Below are 18,770 nucleotides of genomic sequence, written 5' to 3' on the forward strand. Positions count from 1 at the left end.
AATTTATGTTTTTCAATCTAACTTCTATCAGAAATAAAGATTATATTTTGGCTTCCATCTTTAACTTTTGTTTTATTTCTTTAAAATTGCTATTTATAAGAGGTCACCCCAGAGATCCCAATAAAACCATATACATTTTCTATGGTTTCTTATTGAATTATATGTGCTCGATTGCTCCTTCTATATAAATTAAGACATAATTAATATCAAATCCATCTCTACCAGAGTCATAGGAGATGTAAGTGTAAAAGCAATTAGAAGACCTACTTAAGAGAAAATTGTTGGAAACTGTGAAATCTGGTATGTTTTATCAAGCCATATAAATTGATCACCAGGCTGATGCTGACTGAAAGTTTGTATTTTAAAGCATTCAAAATTTCAAATATGCCTAAATATATTCAGTTTCCCTCACGATTATTATATCACATCATTTCTGTAACAGTCTTTCTTTATTTAGAGATTACAAACCACAGGCTCAGACACAATCTTAGGGAGTACCTAATGAACTTGCCTTATGTTCCTATAGAAACCAAAGACTGGAGAAATTGAATTATTTCTTCAAAATCACACAGCTAACCAGAAACAATTCAATTCAGTTTTAGGAAAAAGATCAAACTCTTCAGATATTTAAGTACTTACCCAAAGAGGCATTTACTATTATTTAAATAATATAAAGGCTTACATTTGTTGAACAATTAATATATGCTGAACACTGTTCTTAGCATTTTACATACATTGTCTCATTTCATATCACAAATCTATAGGATATACATATTATTATACTCATGTTCTAGATGATGAAAGTGAGACTTAGAAAGGTAACTTACCCCCTCCTTGTATGGTGAGTAAATGCGGCAGCTGGGATGTGAAACCAGGCCTGACAAATATGAAGTTAACACTTTACTCTGAAGCTAACCTGTCTCTTAAAGTATAAATGATTACCAATTTTCATCTTAGTTCTACATTTTTTCAGTTTCCAACTTCTTCATCTTATCATTATGGGTAAGTTTTCATTTAAGTTTGTGTTACAAACAAAATAATGCTAAAAGTAAATAATGTTCAAACACAGATATTCAGCAGTTTTCTTTTACTTGTAATATATAAATATGTTCCCAGAATCTCACACATAGAAAGGAGAACTTAATGTCAATAACCAAATTAAAATTTTAATTATCATAGCTTTGCATCATGGCTTCTGTGCATTTTCACAAAATGCTTGACCTATTTTGGAAATCTGTGAAGACAGGTATACATTTATTTATACAAACAAAAGTACATACAAAAAATAATAATAATTAAAATAATAATAATTACTACTTAAGGTATTTGTTACTGCCTAGGCATTTAATAAATATAAACTTGTAGTATAAAGTTTACTTTATACATTTAAGTACTAAGAGATAGATAATATTATTTATTCACCTCATACCCAGTTTACAGGTAAGAAAGCTGGGGGAAGGTAAGTAAACTTTAAGTTATCCAAGTTTACCCAGGTAAATAGTGGATTTAGATCTGAGTAGCCCAGCCACAGAGTCCATGATTCTAACCATTATTTGTTACTGCCTCAGTAGTTTTGGGTCTTACTATATTTAAATTAAAACAATGGGATCTTTTGAAATGCCTAGTTCAACCAATTAAGCTCTATTGCTTAAAAGTTATAGCAGCAAAAGACAAACCCAATGCAAAGTTCATTAGTTGTTAGACCTTATTTATTATGTATAGATCACAGCTATAGAAAATACTATAAATACAGCATTGGATTTTTTCTAGAGCAGCACTGTCCAATAGAACTTTCTGCAATGATGAAAATTTTGATATCTGAGTTGTCCAATACAGTAGTCACTTGTGACTACTGAGCACTTAGGATGTGGCTAGTATGACTGGGGAACCGATTTTTTAATTTTATTTAATTTTAATGAATTTAAATTTAAATAAAAGAGCCCCATGTGGCTAGTAGCTACTATATTGAACAGCTCAGCACTAGAGAATGTCCTAAAATAATGGCTTTCAGTCCTTTATGACTGTGACTAGAGTAAGAAATATATTTTACATCACAATGTCGTATACCATAATTGTGTGATTGTTTCTGTATGCCTATAGCCAAAATGAAATTTTTACAAAATAACACTTACTAACCCACTTTCAGTCTGATATTAGCTTTTCAATTCTATAGTTTAGTGAAAATCGTGACTCACAAATTGATTTTATGGTATATGAACAGTTTGAAATCCATTTCACAACACTTCAGCAAAGAATTTGTAGGTATAAAGGTGTCGTTTTCACTCTCATTTTCTAGAGAGCTGAAAGCCACTCCCAAGCGCCAACACAAGTTGCACTGAACATTTTACTCTTGTACATCTTTTACTGGGGCTAAAAGAAAATAAGAGTGCTTTGAGTCTTGAAAATAGAGAATCTCAGTGGTAGGTTTATTTTCTGTTTTCAGTGGATCTGGTACTGATGATTATAAAGGGTGTTCAGGAATGTTTGAAGATAGAGAACCTCCCCTTTTCAGGCCAAAAGTCTAAGAAGTGTGCTCAGGGATACGTGAATCTGCAAAACAGCACAGTGGATCTCAGGAGGAAGGCTGAGGAACTGATCAAAGCTAGAAGGAAATCTAGGAAGGGAGACCGAGGCGAGGAACAAAAGCAAAGTCTTCCCTTTCCTGAGTACAAGAGTCTGCTGCATGTCTCAGAATCCACTTACACACACCCTCCTTAGTGACTGAATATTCTCATCCTCAAAATAACAAAGGGACATATTAAAACTCTCAGTCACCTTTAGCATATGGCAAATCTAATGTTTATTGATGATGTCTGTTAATAAAAGTTCTTACTTAAACAGTAAATAAAAGTACTGATAAGTAGAATGTCAGGCTGTCCTGTGTTATCTCTTGTATCTGCATGAAGGCTATGGATCTCCCCTTTCAACCTATGAATTTGGTCTAGGCTTTTTAATAGTACTATTATAATAATTCAGCTTAATTGATTGCAAACAAAAACATACACAGTAAGTTATTGAAACAATTGTATAATCTTTTACCTTTGTGACAAGGAGTTTAATTTTTTGTTTTTCCTGTCCTTTGTGACAAGGAGTTTAAATTTTTGCTTTTCCTGTTCCACTTACATGTGTTAAAATTAGACTTACTATTAGATGTGTATGAAATCTTATCAGTGTGATCTGAAGTTGGAAAACTGAAAGTCAAACCAACTTTATAATATTTTTCAAAATCAGTGTTAATGCTTTTTCCTTTTTCCTTTCTGAATTGTTCTTTAGGTTATCAAAACACTATCTCCTCTGTTTATTTATCTTCTCAACTCCACTGAAAAGTTATCTATTTTTCTAAAGCCTTATCTTAAATTTGTTCTAAATGCATTGCCTGACCCTGCATTCCAATTTCTAAGCAGTTTGTGGGAAGTTTTTGTAAATTTATTTTACAGTATTCAATATTAGAGATTAGCAAATTTATGTCAAGTGGGTGGATGTCTATACCAGAAAAATACAGACGAAAATGTGTTGTCTCATCCTCCATTAACCTCCATTCTTTTTTTTCACAAATATATTGTAGTTTTAAAAATATTCATAGGATTTTTCTCAGATTAAAATTTACCACAGGCTTATATAAAACAATGCAAAGAGAATATAGAAGAAAAAGAGGATAAAAATGAATTTGGGTGTTATTCTGTACATTTTCTCCCTGTTTTCAATTTTAGTATATGTGCTATGAAGTAAGCATCACATAATGGTTTATAAAGTTTATGATCTTCAAATCAAAGCCAAAGTACCTTTAATGTTAATTTTCTGTGGTGTCATGTGTTTGTAACAAATACACTAAAGATTATGTTTTATTTGTTCATTGTGATGGTTTCTTACAATGGTTTTCTTCTAAGAGGAGGAGAAAGTATAGGAATAATTATATTTGGTTGGATACTTTGCTATCTCTTACAAAATCTATTTTTATTTCACTTATTGCGTACAGTTCATAAAAATGTGCTCAAGTGATATAGAGTATTGTATTTATGTGTGTATGTGTATGTATAGGTATATGTGTGTGTATATATATGTGTGTGTGTGATCAATGTTAAAATAGGAAACTAGGGAATATAATCTTTCCAGCAAATAAAGATATGATTCTTTCTGTGTTCTATAGAAACCCTGCCTAAAATTTCCAAAGATTCACAAGGTATGCCATTTTGCTAGGCTATAATTATTAAAAAGGTAATTTTTTATACTTAGCCAAACTTCATTTGGCTATAACTTCCACAAGGTAATACTAATTATACTGTAACAAAATAATAGCTGGTCTTCAGAGTGATATATTTTCAACTATAGGTTCCAATCATTAAAAGAGTTTTATTGATTTTTCTGTTAAGAGCATAATAAATTTTATAAATGACATACATTATACTATAAAGTATCTTTAATAAATAAAGTAACAATCATTCATAATCTTACAATCCAGAGGAAAAAACTATTAATATTTTTATATAGGGTATCAGCATTTTAATGAATATATACATAGCCACATCTTAGATAAAATTGTTTTGAACCTACATATAATTTTATGCCTATTTGTTCAGTTATGCAATAATATCTTATCATATATGTGTCTGTGTATATATATATAAAATCTAAGTTTTATTGGATGCAATATTCTATCACTGGAGGATAATATAATTATTTAATCAAATTTTTACTAATGGACATACACATCATTTGCTGCATTTACTTTTCTAAATAATGCTGAAATGAAAGTTATTTTGTGTACAAATTTATGTCCTTGAGGACATCATTCTATTTGTAGTATTTAAGAATTTTATAGTCTTTTCTTAAAATTAATTTCTATAAATTAATTTGCTGGGTCAAGTTACTTTGTATATTTTTAACAACATTGATACATATTACCCTTTATATAGTGTCTGGCTCCTGAGAATGGAGAAATGGATATTTGAAACCAACACCCACTGTGACCAACCAGAAAACCTGAACAAAGGGCCTTCCCTTTGATATCACTGGAGACTAACAAAGTAGTGTTTCTCATACATTTTAAATGAAATAACACCAAATTCACAACAAATTCAAATTTTCCTTAAATCCAATCCCTAGCTCATTTTACTAAGCCAGAATTTTCTTGATACTAAAATTTGAGAATGATATCACAAGAAAAGGAATATCAAGCCAATCTCACTCTTAAAAGTAAATGCAAAAATGCAAATTATCAAATAAATTGAATTAGAAGTACATTCAAAGTTAATATATCCAGAAATATAGAATTGTTTTTAATGTTTGAAAATTGTGATTATCTCCACATATGGAAAAAACATTTTTTAAACAATTCAATATCAATTTATTATCAAAAATCCTAGCACACTACAACTGAGAGATTTTATTAACCAGTTAAAGGGAATCTACAGGAGGGGACCTTCAAGATGGCAGAGGAGTAAGATGTGGACATCACCTTCCTCCCCACAAATACATCAAAAAAACTCTACATGTGGAACAACTCTTACAGAACACCTACAGAATGCTGGCAGAAGACATCAGTTTTCCCTAAAGGCAAGAAAATCCCCACGTACCTGGGTAGGACAAAAGAAAAAACAGAGACAAAAGAATAGGAACAGGACCTGCACCTCTGGGAGGGAGCTGTGAAGGAGGAAAAGTTTCCACACACTAGGAAGCCCCTTCACTGGTAGAGCAGGGGGTGGTGGGCAGGGGGTAAACTTTGGAGCCATGGAGGAGAGCACAGCTATAGGGGTAAGGACAGAAAACTGGAGAGATTCCCACACAGAGGAATGGTGCCGACCAGCACTCAACAGCCTGAGAGGTTTGTCTGCTCATCTGCCGAGGCAGGTGGAGGCTGGGAGCTGAGGCTTCGGCTTCAGATCCCAGGGAGAGGACTGGGGTTGGCTGCATAAGCATAGCCTGAAGGGGTCTGGTGCACAACAGGTAGCTGGGAGGGAGTCCGGGAAAAAGTCTGGACCTGCCTAAGAGGCAAGAGACTATTATTTTGGGGTGCGTGAGGAGAACGGATTCCTTCCCTGTCTGCCCACAGAAGGCAGAGCACCGCCTAAACGAGCTCCAGAGACAGGTGTGAGCTGCGGCTATCATTTTGGACCTCAGAGACAGGCATAAAATGCTAATGCTGCTGCTGCAGCCACCAAGAATCCTGTGTGCAGGCACAGGTCACTATCCACACCTCCCCTCCCAGGAGCCTGTGCACCCCGCCATTGACCAGGTCCCATGATCCAGGGCCAACCTCCCCAGGAGAACGCACAGCGTGCCTCAGGCTGTTGCAATGTCATGCTGGCCTCTGCCACCACAGGCTTGCCCCACATCTGTACCCCTCCCTCTCCCCAGCATGAGTGAGCCAGACCACTCTAATCAGCTGCTCCTTTAACCCCATCCTGTCTGGGTGGGAACAGATGCCTGAGGGCAACCTACACACAGAGGTGGGGCTGAAACCAAAACTGAACCCCAGGAGCCATGTGAACAAAGAAGAGAAAGGGAAATATCTCCCAGCAGCCTCAGGAGCAGTGGATTAAATCCCCACAAAAAACTTGATGTACCCTGGATCTGTGGAATACCTGAATAGACAATGAATTCTCCAAAAAATGAGGCAGTGGAATTGGGAGCAACTGTAGACTTGGGGTCTGCTGTCTGTGACTGATTTGTTTCTGATTTTTATGTTTTTCTTAGTACAATTTTTAGTGCTTGTTATCATTGGTGGACTTATTTATTGGTTTGGTTGCTGTTTGTTTTATTATTAATATTTTTTCAATTTTTAAAAATATTTTTTAATATTTTATTTTAATAAATTATTTTTCTTCCTTTTTTCTCCCTTTTCTTCTGAGACATGTGGCCAACAGGGTCGTGGTGCTCTGGCCTGTTGTCAGACCTCAGCCTCTGAGGTGGGAGAGCCAAGTTCAGGACATTGCACCACCAGAGACCTGGCCCCATGTAATATCAATTGGGGAGAGCTCTCCCAGAGATCTCCTTCTCAGTGCTAAGGCCCAACTCCACCAAATGGCCAGCAAGTTACCGTGCTGGATGCCCTATGCCAATCAACTAGCAAGAAAAGAACACAACCACACCCATTAGCAGAGAAGCTGCTTAAAATCATACCAAGTTAAGAGACACCCCAAAACACACCACTGGATGCAGCCCTGCCCACCAGAAAGACAAGATCCAGCCCCACCCACCAGAACACAGGCACCAGTCCCCTCCACCAGGAATCATACACAAGCCACTGAACAAAACTCACCCACTGGGAGCAGACACAAAAAACAACAGGAACTATGAGCCTGCAGCCTCTGAAAAGGAGACCCCAAACACAGTAAGTTAAAAAAAAGTGAGAAGACAGAGAAATATGCAGCAGATGAAGGAGCAAGGTAAAAACCCACCAGACCAAACAAATGAAGAGGAAATAGGCAGTCTACTTGAAAAAGAATTCAGAGAAATGATAGTAAATATGATCCAAAATCTTGGACATAGAATGTAGAAAATACAAGAAACATTTAACAAGGACATAGAAGAACTAAAGAGCAAACAAACAATGATGAACAACACAATAAATGAAATTTAAAATTCTTTAGAATGAAACAATAGCAGAATAACAGAGGCAGAAAAACGGATAAGTGACCTGGAAAATAAAAAAGAGGAAATAACTATGAAAGAGGGAATAAAGGAAAAAGAATGAAAAGAATTGAGGACAGTCTCAGAGTCCTCTGGGACAACATTAAATGCACCAACATTTGAATTATAGGAGTCCAAGAAGAAGAGAAAAAGAAAGAGACTGAGAAAATATTTGAAGAGATTATAGTTGAAAACTTCCCTAATATAGGAAAGGAAATAATCAATCAAGTTGAGGAAGCACAGAGAGTCCCATATAGAATAAATCCAAGGAGAAACATGCCAAGACACATATTAATCAAACTACCAAAAAGTAAATGCAGAGAAAAAATATTAAAAGCAGAAAGAGAAAAGCAACAAATAAGATACAAGGGAATCCCTATAACGTTAACAGCTGATCTTTCAACATAAACTCTGAAAGCCAGAAGGGAATGGCAGGACATATTTAAAGTGATGAAAGGGAAAAACCTACAAACAAGATTACTCTACCCAGGAAGGATCTCATTCAGGTTCGACTGAGAAATTAAAATCTTTACAGACAAGCAAAACTTAAGAGAATTCAGCACCACCAAACCAGCTTTACAACAAATGCTAAAGGCACTTCTGTAGGCAGGAAACACAAGGGAAGGAAAAGACCTACAAAAGTAAACCCAAAACAATTAAGAAAATGGTAATAGGAACATACATATTGGTAATTACCTTAAATGTGAATAGATTAAATGCTCCAACACAAAGACACAGATTGGCTGAATGGATACAAAAAGAAGACCTATATCGATGCTGTCTACAAGAGACCCACTTCAGACCTAGGGATACATACAGACTGAAAGAGAGCGGAAGGAAAATGTTATTCCATGAAAATGGAAATCAAAAGAAAGCTGGAGTAGCAATTCTCATATCAGAAAAAATAGACTATAAAATAAAGACTATTACAAGAGACAAAGAAGGACACTGCATAATGATCAAAGGATCAATTGAAGAAAAAGATATAACAACTGTAAATATTTATGCACCCAACATAGGAGCACCTCAATACGTAAGGTAAATGATAACAGCCATAAAAGGAGAAATTGACAGTAACACAATCATAGTATGGAACTTTAACACCCCACTTTCACCAATGGACAGATCAACCAAAATGAAAATAAATAAGGAAACATAAGCTTCAAATAACACATTAAATAAGATGGACTTAACTGATATTTATAGGACATTCCACCCAAAAACAACAGAATATACTTTCTTCTTCAGTGCTCATGGAACATTCTCAAGGATAGATCATATCTTGGGTCACAAATCAAGCCTTGGTAAATTTAAGAAAATTGAAGTCATATCAAGTTTCTTTTCTGACCACAATGCAATGAGTCTAGATATAAATTACAGGGAGAAAACCTGTAAAAAAAAAATACAAACACATGGAAGCTAAACAATACACTACTAATTAACCAAGAGATTCCTGAAGAAATCAAAGAGGAAATCAAAAAATGCCTAGAAACAAATAACAATGAAAACACAATGGCCCAAAACCTATGGGATGCAGCAAAAGCAGTTCTAAGAGGGAAGTTTATAGCTATATAATCCTACTTCAAGAAACAAAAAACATCTCAAATAAACAACCTAATTTTACACCTACAGCAATTAGAGAAAGAAGAAAAACAACAACAAAAGAAAAACAAAGTTAGCAGAAGGAAAGAAATCATAATGATCAGATCAGAAATAAATGAAAAATAAATGAAGGGAACAGTAGCAAAGATCAATAAAACTAAGAGCTGGTTCTTTGAGAAGATAAACAAAATTGATAAACCTTTAGCCAGGCTCATCAAGAAAAAAAGGGAGGAGACTCAAATCAACAGAATGAGAAATGAAAAATAAGTAACAACTGACCCTGCAGAAATACAAAGGATCATGAGAGATTACTACAAGCAGCTCTATACCAAAAAAAATGGACAACCTGGAAGAAATAGACAAATTCATAGAAAAGCATAACCATCTGAGACTAACCAGGAAGAAATAGATAATATAAACAGACCACTCACAAGCACTGAAATTGAAACTGTGATTTAAAATCTTCCGAAAAACAAAAGCTCAGGATTAGATGGCTTCAGAGGCAAATTCTATAAAACTTTTAGAGAAGAGCTAACACCTATCCTTCTCAAAACCTTCCAAAATGTAGCAGAAGGAGGAACACTCCCAAACTCATTCTACAATGCCACCATCACCCTGATAGCAAAACCAGACAAAGATATCAAAAAAGAAAAAGAAAACAACAGGTCAATATCACTGATGAACATAGATGCAAAAATCCTCAACAAAATACTAGCAAAGAGAATCCAACAGCACACTAAAAGGATCACACCATGATCAAGTGAGGTTTATCCCAGGACTGCAAGGATTCCTCAATATACGTAAATCAATCAATATGATACACCATATTAACAAATTGAATGGTGAAAACCATATGTTAATCTCAATAGATGCAAAAAAAGCTTTCAACAAAATTCAACACCCATTTATGATAAAAACTCTCCAGAAACTATGCATTGAGAGAACCTACCTCACCATAATAAAGGCTATATATGACAAACCCACAACCAACATCATTCTCAATGGTGAAAACCAGAAACTGTTTCCTCTAAGATCAGGAACAAGACAAGATTGTCCACTCTCATCACTATTATTCAACATGGTTTTGGAAGTTTTAGTCACAGATATCAGAGAAGAAAAAGAAATGAAAGGAATCCAAATCGGAAAAGAAGAAATAAAGCTGTCACTGTTTGCAGATGACCTGACACTGTACATAGAGAGTCCTAAAGATGCTACCAGAAAACTAATAGAACTAATCAATGAATTTGGTAAAGTAGCAGGATACAAAATAAATGCACAGAAATCTCTTGTATTCCTATACATTAATGATGAAAAATCTGAAAGAGAAATTAAGGAAACACTCCCATTTACCACTGCAACAAAAAGAATAAAATACCTAGGAATAAACCTACCTAAGGATACAAAAGACCTGTATGCAGAAAACTATAAGGCACTGAGGAGACAAATTAAAAATGATACAAAAAGATGGCGATATACCATGTTCTTGGATTGGAAGAATCAACATTGTGAAAATGACTATACTACCCAAAGCAATATACAGATTCAGTGCAATCCCTATCAAACTACCATTGTCATTTTTCACAGAATTAGAACAAAAAAATTCACAATTTGTATGGAAACTCAAAAGACCCCAAATAGCCAAAGCAATCTGGAGAAACAAAAATGGATCTGGAGGAATCAAGCTCCCTGGCTTCAGAGTATACTACAAAGCAGAAAAACAAAAATACAGATCAATGGAACAGGATAGAAAGCCCAGAGATAAACCCACACACATATGGTCACCTTATCTTTGATAAAGGAGGCAAGAATATACATTGGAGAAAAGACAGCCTCTTCAATAAGTGGTGCTGGGAAAACTGAACAGCTACATGTAAAAGAATGAAATTAGAACACTCCCTAACACCATACACAAAAATAAACTCAAAATGGATTAAAGACCTAAATGTAAGGCCAGTCAGTGTAAAACTCTTAGAGGATAACATAGGCAGAACATTCTATGACATAAATCACAGCAAGATCCTTTTTGACCCATCTCCTAGAGAAATGGAAATAAAAACAAAACTAAACAAATGTGACCTAATGAAACTTAAAAACTTTTTCACAGCAAAGGAAACCATAAATAAGACAAAAAGGCAACCCTCATAATGGGAGAAAATATTTGCAAATGAAGCAACTGACAAAGGATTAATCTCCAAAATATACCAGCAGCTCATGCAGCTCAGTATCAAAAAAATCAAACAACCCAATCCAAAAATGGGCAGAAGACCTAAATAGACATTTCTCCAAAGAAGATATACAGACTGCCAACAAACACATGAAAGGATGCTCAATATCACTAATCATTAGAGAAATGCAAATCAAAATTACCATGAAGTATCACCTTACACCAGTCAGAATGGCCACCATCAAAAAATCTACAAACAAAAAATGCTGGAGAGGATGTGGAGAAAAAGGAACCCTCTTGCACTGTTGGTGGGAATGTAAATTGATACAACCAATATGGAGAGCAATATGAGGTTCCTTAAAACACTAAAAATAGAGCTACCATATTACCCAGCAATCTCACTCCTGGGCACATACCCTGAGAAAACCATAATTCAAAAATATACATGTACCACAATATTCATTGTAGCACTATTTACAATAGCCAGGACATGGAAGCAACCTAAGTGTCCATAGACAGATGAATGGATAAAGAATGTGGCACATATATACAATGGAATATTACTCAGCCATACAAAGAAACGAAACTGAGTTGTTTGTAGTGAGGTGGATGGACCTAGAGTCTGTCATACAGAGTGAAGTAAGTCAGAAAGAGAAAAACAAATACCATATGCTAACACATATATATGGAATCTAAAAAACAAAAAAAGTCATGAAGAACCTAAGGGCAAGATGGGAATAAAGACACAGACTTACTAGAGAATGGACTTGAGGATATGGGCAGGGGGAAGGGTAAGCTGGGACAAAGTGAGAGAGTGGCATGTACATATATACACTACCAAATGTAAAATAGATTGCTAGTGGGAAGCAGCTCCATAGGACAGGAAGATCAGTTTGGTGCTTTGTGACCACCTAGAGGGGTGAGATATGGAGGGTGGGTGGGAGATGCAAGAGGGAGGGGATATAGGGATATATGTATACATATAGCTAATTCACTTTGTTATACAGCAGAAACTAACACAACATTGTAAAGCAATTATACTCCAACAAAGATGTTTAAAAAAAAAGTAAAGGGAATCTACAAAACAACAAAAGCAAATATAAAATTTAAGGAAGAAATTTTAAAAGGCATTGGTCTCTAATCTAACAAGATAAATACTTAAATTACTACAACTTCTACTCAGCACTACAACGGCAATACTTGGTAGTGAAATGTCAAGAAAAAGAAACAGACTTTCAAAAGATTGAAAAAGTAGAATTACAACTTAAAATGCTTAGAAAAATTCATTATATTTATAAAATTTCATACCCTCGGACCAGTTTTTAATTAGGTTGTTTGTTTTTTAATATTGAGTTGTGTGAGTTTTTTTGTATATTTTTGCTATTAACTGCTTATCACGTATACCACTTGCAAATATCTTCTCCCATTCAGTAGGCAGCCTTTTCGTTTTGTTCATAGTTTCTTTTTCTGTGCAAAGTTTGATGTAGTCCCATTCACTAATTTTTGCTTTTGTTTTCAGTGCCTGAGGAGACATATCCAAAAAAAATATTGCTAAATTGATGTCAGAGTGTACTGCCTATGTTTTCTTCTATGAGTTTTATAGTTTCAGGTTTTATATTAAGTCTTTAATCCATTTTGAGTTTATTTTTGTATATAGTGTGAAAGAGTAGTCCAACTTGAATCTTTTGCATGTAGCTGTCTACATTTCCCATTGCTATTTATTGAAGAGGCTGTCTTTTCCCTATTGTAATATTCTGGTCTCCTTTGTCATAGATTAATTTACCATCTAGGTATGGGTTCATTTCTGGGCTCTCTGTTCTGTTGTATTGATATGTGTCTGCTTTTCGTCCAGTACCATACTGTCTTCTACAGTACCATACTGTAGCTTTGTAGTATACTTTGAAATCAGGGAGTGTGATTCCTTCATCTTTGTTCTTTCTTAAGATCATTTTGGCTAATCAGGGTCTTTTGTGTTTTCATACATACCTTAAAATTATTTGTTCTCATTATGTGAGTGATGACATTGGTATTTTGTCATCAGTTGCATTGAATCTGTAGTTTGCCTCAGGTAGGATGGCCATTTTAACAATATTAATTCTTGTAATCTGTGAGCACAGTATATCTTTCTATTTGTTACTCTTGTCTTCAATTCATTTCATCAGTTCTTATAGTTTTAAGAGTACAACTGTTTTACCACCTGAGATTAATTGCTAAGTATTTTATTCCTTTTGATGTGATGGTAAATAGGACTGTTTTCTTAATATCTCTTTTTGATAATTCACTGATAGTTCATTGCTCGAATATAAAAACACAACAGATTTGTGTCTATTAATTTTGTATCCTACAAATGAATAGAGTTCATCATTAGTAGGTTTTTGGTGGTATCTTTAGGATTTTCTATGTCTGCAAACAGTGACAGTTTTACTTCTTCCTTTCCAATTTGGATTCCCATTATTTATTTTTCTTGTCTGATTCCTGTGGCTAGTACTTTCAATACAATGTTGAATAAAAGTGATGAGATTGAACTTCCTTATCTTGTTTCTGATCTTAAAGGAAGTGCTTTCATCTTTTCACCATTGAATATCATGTTAGCTGTGGGCTTGTCATATATGGCAGTTATTATGTTGTGGTATGTTTCTTCTATGCCCACTTCACTGAGAGCTTTTATCATAAATCAATGTTAAATTTTGTCATAAGATTTTTCTGCATCAATTGAAATGATTGTATGATTTTATTCTTCAAAATTTTAATGTGGTATATCACATTAATTGATTTGGGAATATTGAACCATCCTTGCATCCCTGTGATAAATTCCATTTGTTCATGATGTATGTCTTTTTAATGTATTATTGAATTTGGTTTGAAATTTTTAATCAAAATTTTATCAATATTCATCTATTAATAATAGATAATATTAATATAAATAATATTCAATTAATAATATAAATTGATAATATAGATATTATCAATATCTAAGTTCATCAGTGATATTGGTCTATAATTTTCTTTTTTCTTCTGATATCTTTGTCTAATTTTGGTATCAAGGTCATGGTGGCCTCATGGAATGAGTTTGGAAGCATCCCTTTCTCTGCAATATTTTAGAATAGTTTGTGAAGGATGGGTATTAACTCTTCTTTAAATGTTTGATAGAATTCACCTCTGAAGTGCAAAGCCATCTGGCCCTGGACTTTTGTTGGGAGTTTGTTTGTTTGCTTGTTTGTTTGTTTAATTACTGATTCAATTTCATTACTGGTAAGTGGTGTGTTCATATTTTCTGTTTCTTCCAGATTCAGTGTAAAATTGGGAGATTGTACATTTCTTGGAGTTTGTTCATTTCTTCTAGGTTTCCCATTTTATTAGCATATAATTGCAGCAAATTCTTATGATCCTTTGTATTTATGTAGTGTCAGCTGTAACTTCTTTTTCATTTCTGATTTTATTTTGGCCCTCTCTCTTTTCTTCTTGATGAGTCTGGCTATAGGTTTATGGATTTTGTTTATCTATTCAAAGAACTAACTCTTAGTTTTATTGATCTTTTCTGTTGTTTTTCTGGTCTCTATTTCATTCATTTATGCTCTGGTCTTTATTATTTCTTCCCTTCTACTAACTTTATGGTTTGTTTGTTCATCCTTTTCTGGTTCCTTTAGGTGTGAAGTTAGGTTGTTTATTTGAGATTTTTGTTTGTTTTCTGAAGTAGGCTTGTTTTACTATAAACTTCCCTCTTAGAACCGCTTTTTTTTTTTTTTTTTTTGAGTCCCATAGATTTTGGATTTTTTTTTTAATTTGTCTCCGGTAATTTTGTTTTCCGCTTTCATTTCTTCAGTGACCTTTAGTACCTCTTTTTTCTCAAATGCATCCTGATTGGACGATAAATTGTATGGTCACTCTAATCATAGATTTTTATTTCCACTGCTTTAAATAAAAGTTAGCCTTTTGCAAGCAGACCTCCTTTTTGCAGTTTCCCCTCTGTAAATGTGAATCTTAATGTATTTGTTGATGTTACTATGACATATCACTATTAAAAAAATGTTTTCAGATATTTGTTTATATTTTCCAAGCAATACTAAAATAATAATGAATATTAGATTAGCCTGATATTTATAATAAGGAAACTGATACTCAGACTTAAAAATCTCACATGATGAGCCATGGATACACTCGGCTGCCTCAGCCATAATGCCACTGGAAAATTTATTCTATTATCATAGATTTTATATTAGTATTAATAAAGTGTACATATAAATTACTTCCTTTCAGGAGCTAGATCACACTTTTGAGAACTTTTTCATAACAATGACCCTGTCTAATTTGTAGATATTGTCATTCTTTTTTGTATTGTTGCTCTGACTTCTTGTGGTGTCACAAGGAAATTCTGTCATTTGCCCCAAGTATTTTAAGAGCACAGGTTTAGTTGTCTTTATAGTTATTATTATTATTTTGTCAGCTCATTTCAGGCTAGAGAACTCCAAGGCTTTATTATTTTTTACAGATCTTTGCTTTTTGAAATGTATTAGCTTTGAGTTATATTTTCTCTTCCCATCTTATTTTTTCCCATTAAAAAATAATACTTTTTAATCTAAAATTGCATAATGAGTTGAAAATTGGAACTTCGTCTTGGATGTTACTTGTATGCCTACCCCAAACTATAAATTGTCACTGTGTCTGTGTGATTGACTTTCAAGCTAAATAAACTCAGTGAGATTTGTTCTGTTATCATTATTCAGTCTCTTATTGAAATTGTAGTCTATTCATTCTTGCCTAAAGTGACTTTAGATCTTGCCGATTCTTCCATAATCTTCCAAAAATACAATTAAAATTATTATTTGTGAATGGTCATTATTTATTGAAAAGTCCTATGTATTTTGTAATTTCTATCTGTGAGTTTGACTGTGAAAATGTAAATAAGTGCAGCAATTCCTAATCCATTCTGCTTTGAATAAAATGCATCAATGTCAATTTTTTAGGTACAGGAACATAATAAAATGAAGTATTTTTATATGAACAAAGTCTGCATTTCTTTACCAGTGTTATAGGAGAAATTAAAGAGGTTTCAAAAGTCATTTATTATTTGACTTTAAGGTTACTGCTAGTCTTATTTTTTTCAAGTATTTATAATCCTCCTCTTCTAGTTAGTTAAATAATGCATTTTTGCTAATATATGAAAAAATAAACAATTGAAGCTTAAAATGTCTCCCACATTGCATCACTTACATTTTATTCTTCAGTATATTACAAAATATGAGCAAACCATTGTTCACTTATCAATTATGAAAGTGAAAATTTGCTTTATTATTATATGATGAAACCAAAATTTCTTCAGATGAATATTTCCTTTCTTTAAATTCTTACAAAGAATGTGAAACATAAACTAACCTGTGTCACAAAGCATTCTGCTACTTAAATATTTTATTAAAGGGATTCTTTCTACTATATAAACAACAATTTGCTTTCTTGTTTCTAATGAGTTTCCCCTTGATATAAATGTGAACCCCCAAATCTATTTCCTTCCTGATTCTGCCTTCTGGAAGATTTTATTCAGGCATAAGTCTTCATAACTCTGTGCTTGGGTCATTTCTGTGGAAATATAAAGTAAAATGAGATAGTTAACCAATTTAAGGTACTCTATAATTTGTGCAATGTGTGCAATATTTACAGAGATGAAGAGAGTTAAAGAAAAGCTATTGGTTTCAAATGGTCTTCAGGGAGAAGAAATAGCAATGACATACTTGGCCTTGAGTGTGATTCTGAAAGTTTTATGATAATGTGCTGTCTACCAACTTGCCACACATGTCAGTTAATCAACTAGAAGAATAAAGGTGCCAGGGTAGACAGTTCCCATCAAGATGAATTCTTATATGCAGCGACCCACTAGCAGCATATTTCATATTTTGAAGCTTCCCTTATTATCATTTCATCTTTTATTTAATATTTGAACTCTATGGTTTCTGCCATGCCCTTGTTTTTACTACACATATTAATAAAAATTCATGCAGCATCACATTTTAAAAAGTATCTTGTCATAAAGAAAATCAAGAAAATATTGTGACTTCTCTGAACTCTGGGCAAGAAAGGAATTTTAAGCATAAGTCTAAAAAGAAAAAAGGATTGAATGATAAATAAGAGAAGTCAGTTTTAGGCAAAATATTAATTTTTATTATGCAAAAAGTTATAATCAAAGCTTGAAAGTCCAACAAAAATGCTAACACATATAAACATATAATCTGCCATAAATGACAAAAAATTAGTAATTAATAAGATGCAAAGAAAAATAATTCAAGACTGTCATTTGGCTTCTCAAATTAACAGAGATTCAAATACAGTTAGAGGTCTGGAATGAAGATGGAAGAGAGAGAGACAGAGAGATATAGATATATTCTGGATTGGAGAGGTGCAGAGAAAAGATTCAGATTACTCGCCCACATTTAGAAATTTATCAGGAAGTATTCAGCATCAGGAAGGAAGTATTCAGTGATGTACACAGATATTAATCTTCATTATAGCCTTGCTTTTAAAAGCAAACTAAATATTAAAAAAAATAAAGGTCCAAGAAACAAATTATTTTGCATATACCTGGAGAAATATTTCATTTAACCTTTTTTTCCTGTGCCTAATATTCTAGGAATTGTGCTCATTATATATTATTAATGAAATAAAAAGCAACTTTTACTTTCTCTATCTCTGTATATGCTATATGATCCTAATGGTTAATTTGGTTAATTCCTGCAAAATAAAATTATTAATGCTTTTTACATTATTTATATATTTCTATATTTTCTAGTCTCCAGAATTTATGTATTACTTTCCTAATGAGAAAGGATTTAAAAGTAATACTATAACTTTATTGACATACCATTAACTGATTATTTTCTTTAGCTACTATGTGAATTTATCCTTTCTATAACTATGTGTACTTTTTAAGAAAGGAATTATTTGTCTCTGGAAAGGTATTTTGTGTGAAAGTCCATAAAGATTATCTCATTATTAAGTAATTTGGAAATACTCTCTTATAATTCATAAGCTAATATGCAGGAAATTTATTGAGACTTAACTGGACTGTATCAGGTTTATAAAACTGTTGGCTCATCTAGAGAATATGGAGACCAATTAAAATTTTGGATATCTGTTTTTTTAATTCAGTCAAATAAACACTTCTGTTCACCCTACCAAATAGTTAAAGGATAATTTGAATATTTATTTCATTCAAATATAATTATTTATTTATAATTTATTTCATTCAGTTTTCAGATTCATCCCTGTAAGCTATATGCAGCCCCTAAGCAAGACTAATTCTATGTAGTCAGACCCTAGCCATCCTGCCAGCTAGCTGACCAAGATGCTTGAGCAGGCCCAGCTTAAATCAACAGAGGATATCCTG

The 18,770-nt window shown here is 33.4% G+C and overlaps 2 long non-coding RNA genes across 3 annotated transcripts in view; one reads left to right on the plus strand and one right to left on the minus strand.

The window, feature by feature from the left end:
- LOC141278493 (uncharacterized) overlaps positions 1-18,770 on the plus strand; it is a 341,470-nt gene that overhangs the window by 71,498 nt on the left and 251,202 nt on the right. The window lies entirely within an intron of this gene.
- Positions 831-18,770, minus strand: part of LOC141278494 (uncharacterized) — an 84,951-nt gene continuing 67,011 nt past the window's right edge. The window contains exon 3 of one of the 2 annotated variants that reach the window (XR_012331253.1): positions 831-877. This is a non-coding gene — a long non-coding RNA (uncharacterized lncRNA). Of the gene's footprint in view, positions 878-16,792; positions 16,970-18,770 lie in introns of those variants that run through there. The other variant, XR_012331254.1, reaches the window with a different exon arrangement.

Source organism: Tursiops truncatus, chromosome 4, assembly GCF_011762595.2.
Source record: "Tursiops truncatus isolate mTurTru1 chromosome 4, mTurTru1.mat.Y, whole genome shotgun sequence".
Taxonomy (NCBI): Eukaryota; Metazoa; Chordata; class Mammalia; order Artiodactyla; family Delphinidae; genus Tursiops; species Tursiops truncatus.